This window comes from Panulirus ornatus, chromosome 57, assembly GCF_036320965.1.
Source record: "Panulirus ornatus isolate Po-2019 chromosome 57, ASM3632096v1, whole genome shotgun sequence".
In the NCBI taxonomy this organism is placed as follows: Eukaryota; Metazoa; Arthropoda; class Malacostraca; order Decapoda; family Palinuridae; genus Panulirus; species Panulirus ornatus.
The window spans coordinates 15,355,787-15,361,786 of record NC_092280.1 but is presented as its reverse complement, the minus strand read 5'-3'; the positions used below and the strand labels follow the sequence as shown (position 1 = coordinate 15,361,786).

At 39.0% G+C, this 6,000-nt stretch overlaps 1 protein-coding gene across 1 annotated transcript in view; it reads left to right on the top strand.

Annotated features, from left to right (window-relative positions):
• The first annotated feature begins 1,449 nt into the window (after window positions 1-1,449).
• LOC139766184 (putative sodium-dependent multivitamin transporter) overlaps window positions 1,450-6,000 on the top strand; it is a 136,806-nt gene continuing 132,255 nt past the window's right edge. The window contains exon 1 of the mRNA XM_071694454.1: window positions 1,450-1,853. The gene's annotated coding sequence lies outside the window, so the exon portion shown is untranslated. The remainder of the gene's footprint in view (window positions 1,854-6,000) is intronic.

Sequence of the window (6,000 nt, the reverse complement as noted above, 5' to 3'; positions counted from 1 at the left end):
AACTTCTTAGACATTTAAACAATAACACTTTATACAATGAGCGTCATTTCACTGCACCCTAAAATCACCCAGAGCCAGACAGCAGTGGAGATAGATAGCCCTAAAATTATAACTCCATTAGTCATGAGCCTCGACCTCGATGTTCTGATTTAAAGACCCCTATTTCTTGTATGATTTCCTTCCATGTGTCGTACTTTCATACAACTTCAAATGTTAAGTGTGCTAGTCACCTCATACCATCGGCATGCCTCCCATCACACTCTGGTCTGTAACGACAACACCACATGCCTTCAGAATATGTTCACTCTCGTGTTCGTTAGAGAGAGAGAGAGAGAGAGAGAGAGAGAGAGAGAGAGAGAGAGAGAGAGAGAGTGTTACCGGACTAGGCCTTCTTTAGGATTCACGGTATGAAAAAGTCATTATTGCCAGGCTGTTATTCGTTCGTTGACGAAAGACGACACAGTCTCGACACAGTCCCCCTCCTTTCCTTGCACATCCTTGGAGTTGCAGGAACCCCTTGATGAAGGGGTAGATGTATAATGGAATCCCAGGAACCCGTTTGGCTTAATCCTTATGCTTAAGGTCTACACATTGCTGGCTACTGATTATAAATAATTCAAGTAACCAATTTCATAACGTATATAGTAGACTGATCGGATGCCGGTTGTACGCGGCTAACTCATGGTTGTTTAGGCAGAAGCAACAATACCAGCACACTATAAGACATCATATATAGACCCTCTGCTTCATGCAGGTTTGAGGATAGCAAGAGTTTACATAACACAGACGTTTGTATAACATCGGTACAGACGTTTAAGTTCTTATATGTTCGCATGGGTAGCACTGAAATTTAGGCATTCTTAAAGTCCTATACTTCATTTGGCAGTGTTTGTTTCTGTGCCAAATTAATGTCAGATAACATTAATCAAATATCTTTTTCGTAAACGGATAGAACTGTAATTGCTCTTTTCAGTTATCGTGTCTCACGTAGAACATTTAAAGAAAACCAGGAAACAACGAGAGCATCTTCATTTTCGTAGCTTATTTCGAACCTTCATACATTACAACGAAAGTTTGAACGTGAGAACATTAAGACCCGTGAAAGAGCTATAGAAACGTCAAGGTTAAACCGATTGTCCAAGGACAAACCACACTTTTATAACATGTAGAAGTGGATTGCGTCACGCCTATCTCAGCCCTTACCATAAGAATCAGGAGCATGTCTTGCATACAATAGAAATACCCAATTACGTGTCGTGAAGTTACGAAAACACTTGTCCCAGTGATCTTGTATGAACGTTGATATTATATGAACGTTGAGAAGGGTCTGGCAGTGGGTCGAGGAGGCCTCGCGTGCTGTAAACGTTTGTTTACATGTAAGCAGCTGACGATGACGTAATAACGTGCCGGCCATAGAAAATTTCTCCATTACAGGTTGAGAGTGTATTCACCGGGAGATTTAGCGTATTTCATTCTCATTGATCTGCTGGAAATGGTCGTTATTTGATGGTGCAGATTTTATAATCTGCGAGATATTGAAGTGGGTGACCTGGGTGATGCAGACTGGTTAACTTTAATGTCGACCCTACTCGTCTGTAGTTCTCCACAAACCAATTTTTAATTGGATGGCTTACAGTGAAGTTCACTAGGGTTGCTCTCTGCACAGAGAAGGGCCGGCCCTAACCAAATTATAGCTCCTTGTACTTTAGGGGTCACCTTGAGATCACTCGAAATACATGAGTTTGTAGCAGGCAATCAGCGATTCTGGCTGGCACTTGAAATATAGTTGATGATACGAAAACTACGACAAAAGACGGAAACATGCTGACAAACTTCATCATGAAACTCTAAATGTGAGAAAAAAATGTCAAGTCAGCAAAATACAATGATCAGATCTAAAATTTTTATGGTGCTTACAGGATTGACAGCAGGGCAGTTGAGTTTTTCTTTATAGAGATTGATAATTTTGGACTTAAATTATAGTTTTGCCTACTTTATTCCATAAGATTTTAACTTCAGATGCACATCTATGAAAGAGAACCAAGATACTACCACTGAAAGTTGTTGTGCATATCATACTCTGTAGTCAGTCATGAGGACAAAACTTTCTTTCATTGGGAGAATATATATATATGTATATTCTCCTGTCTTTAGTGTATTCGAATTAAAATATATAGCTTTTTTTTATTCATGTTTGGTTTAATATACGGACAGGCGTTTGTGGCATCAGTAATTTCCCTTGACATTTCAAGTCTTCCTTAGTTTAAAGTTGTATACCTCACCAAAAGATTTACATAGCATTTCTCAAAATCATATATTAAGTGCATTATAATGTAGTTCAGTATGGTTTTTCAACAGGTACACCATATGTGATTTTGATGGTCATATACTCATGATTATGCAAAAGTAAGAACTTTATGTTAATTGAAATATTCATCTACCTTACACTGACAGGTTCAAAATATATTTTACTTTAGGGCCACCTACAAAATAATGTACATGTGTCTGGAGGAAATACATATCAGTGATCTCGCACTTTGAAGAAGCGATTTAGATAGGCACTGCAAGGATTGGGGCCTTTTATTATTATTCTGTGAAGCTCCATAAGTGATAGTGGGTAGGGTTCTGAAAACTATGAGAAAAATCTCACAATGATATAAACATGGATGTAACAATTTTAGAAAAAAACAGAACTTATGAAAGCATAAGAATAATGTCCTTGCAGCAGAGATTTATATCAATTTTAAGTATTTTAGTCAAAATATTCTAACTGTGACCATGATTTTATGATCTCACCAGTTGCCAAAAAACATAATGTAGCATATGACACGTTGGGCAGTTGTTATTGCCATCGCTAAGCCTAACATACAGTCATTCCATACAGTCCCCAAGAGCACATTATAATGTTGGTATACTGGTATACTTCTAGAAATTTCAATTGCTAGGAAAAGTTATGTGAGGTTTTCATAAGTATTATTGACTTTTAAAGGTGCCATCTGCAGTTACATTGATTAACCCCACATTTCCCCCTCATATCCTTCCCCACTATCACTTTTCTTTTTAATATAGTGGGTTAGAAAAAGAAATGTTTCAATTACACAGTTCCAGTCCAGATCAGTTATACTAAATACCATACAAGGAGTCCATTAGTATTTGGATCTCCCAAATGAACAAGTTATTTTTATGATCCTCCTAAATGAAAACTTTACCAGTATGCCATTTTAAGACATGTAAAGACATTTATGTACTGTCCTAGGAATTTTCATTTCATTTGGATGCATTGATACACTAAAAGATACATGATACTGCACTGTTTTAAATGTTTTTACTTTATATTTCAATTACATTAGGACACTAGAGATTAAATTACATAGTTTTGAAATAGTAACTGATGGATTAACCAGTATTGTAGTAATATTATTTTCTGTGCTGCACCCATGGAATATTGAAAATGCAAATGAGAGTTCAGGGAACATAGATGATCACATAATCTAGTTAACCTCTCCCTTGATTATTTCAGACAGAGAGTAGTACATTTGTTTATATCTTAACTTTGCAAAAGGGGAAACAGGAATCATGCAGGGAGTGCTCATCCTCCTCAAAGGCTCAGATTGGACTAATTGTGTGTGGATGTAACCGAGAAAAAAGGAGAGATAGGTCGTATGTCTGAGGAAAGGAACCTGGATGTTTTGGCTCTGAGTGAAACGAAGCTCAAGGGTAAAGGGGAAGAGTGGTTTGGGAATGTCTTGGAAGTGAGTCAGAGGTTGGTGAGAGGACAAGAGCAAAGGAAGGAGTAGCACTACTCCTGAAGCAGGAGTTGTGGGAGTATGTGATAGAGTGTAAGAAAGTAAACTCTTGATTGCTATGGGTAAAAGTGAAAGTGGATGGAGAGAGAGGGGTTATTAGTGGTGCCTATGCACCTGGTCATGGCAAGAAAGGTCAGGAGAGGCAAGTGTTTTGGGAACAGCTGAGTGAGTGTGTTAGCAGCTTTGATGCACGAAACTGTTTTATAGTGATGAATGATTTGAATGCAAAGGTGAGTAATGTGGCAGTTGAGGGTATAATTGGTGTACATGGGGTGTTCAGTGTTGCAAATGGAAATGGTGAGGAGCTTGTAGATTTGTGTGCTGAAAAAGGACTAGTGATTGGGAATACCTGGTTTAAAAAGAGAGATATACATAAGTATGCATGTGTAAGTAGGAGAGATGGCCAGAGAGCATTACTGGATTAAGTGTTAATTGATAGGTGCATGAAAGAGAGACTTTTGGATGTTAATGTGCTGAGAGGGGCAATTGGATGGATGTCTGATCATTAGCTTCTGGAGGTGAAGGTGAGGATTTGTGGAGGTATTCAGCAAAGAAGAGAGAATGTTGGGGTGAAGAGAGTGGTGAGAGTAAGTGAGCCTGGAAAGGAGTTTTGTGTAAGGAAGTACCAGGAAAGACTGAATGCAGAATGGAAAAAGGTGAGAGCAAATGGCGTAAGGGGAGTGGGGGAGGAATGGGATTTATTTAGGGAAGCAATGATGGCTTAGGCAAAAGATGCCTGTGGAATGAGAAAGGTGAGAGGTGTGCAGATTAGAAAGAATAGTGAGTGGTGGGATGAAGAAGCAAGACTGTTAGTGAAAGAGAAGAAAGAGGCATTTGGACGACAATTTTTTTCAGGGAAATAGTGCAAATGACTGGGAGACATGTAAAATAAAGAGGCAGGAGGTCAAGAGAAAGGTGCAAGAGATGAAAAATAGGGCAAATGAGAGTTGGGGTGAGAGGGTATCGATAAATTTTGGGGAGAATAAAAAGATGTTTTGGAAGGAGGTAAATAAAGTGTGTAACACAAGAGAACAAATGGAAACATCGGGAGCTAATGGGGAGGTAATAACAAGTAGTGGTGAAGTGAGGAGATGGAGTAAGTATTTTTAAGGTTTGTTGAATATGTTTGAAGATAGAGTGATAGATATAGGGTGTTTTGGTTGTGTGTGTGTAGTGAGAGGGTCAGGGAGAATGTTTTGGAAAACAGAGAAGAGGTAGTGAAATTTTGTGAAAGATGAAAGCTGGCAAGGCGGCGGGTTTCGATGGTATTGCAGTGGAATTTATTAAAAAAGGGGGAGACTGTAATGTTGACTGGTTGGTGAGGATATTCAGTGTATATATGGTTCATGGTGAAGTGCCTGAGGATAGGCAGAATGCATGCATAGTGCCATACAAAGGCAAAGAGGATAAAGGTGAGTGTTCAAATTACAGAGGTATAAGATTGTTGAGTATTCTTGGGAAATTGCTTGGTAGGGTATTGATTGAGAGGGTGAAGGCATGTACAAAGCATCAGTTTGGGGAAGAGAAGTGTGGTTTCAGAAGTGGTAGAGGATGTGTGGATCAGGTGTTTGCTTTGAAGAATGTATGTGAGAAATACCTAGAAAAAAACAAATGGATTTGTATATGGAGAGAGAGAGAGAGAGAGAGAGAGAGAGAGAGAGAGAGAGAGAGAGAGAGAGAGAGAGAGAGAGATTGGGGGGGTGTCAGTCATTTCATGTGTGGCATGGTGGCGACGGGAATAAATAAAGGCAGACTATGAATTGTATACATAAGTATATATGTATATGTCTGTGTGTGTATATATATGTATACGTTGAGATGTATAGGTATGTATATGTGCGTGTGTAGACATGTATGTATATACATGTGTATGTGGGTGGGTTGGGCCATTCTTTCGTCTGTTTCCTTGCGCTACCTCGCTAATGTGGGAGACAGCAACAAAGTATGATAAATAAATAATATATATATATATATAACCCTCCCCTCCTTGTATTTTAACTTTCTAAAAGGGGAAACAGAAGAAGGAGTCATGCGAGGAGTGCTCATCCTCCTCGAAGGCTCAGATTGGGGTGTCTAAATGTGTGTGGATGTAACCAAGATGAGAAAAAAGGAGAGATAGGTAGTATGTTTGAGGAAAGGAACCTGGATGTTTTGGCTCTGAGTGAACCGAAGCTAAAGGGTAAAGGGGAAGAGT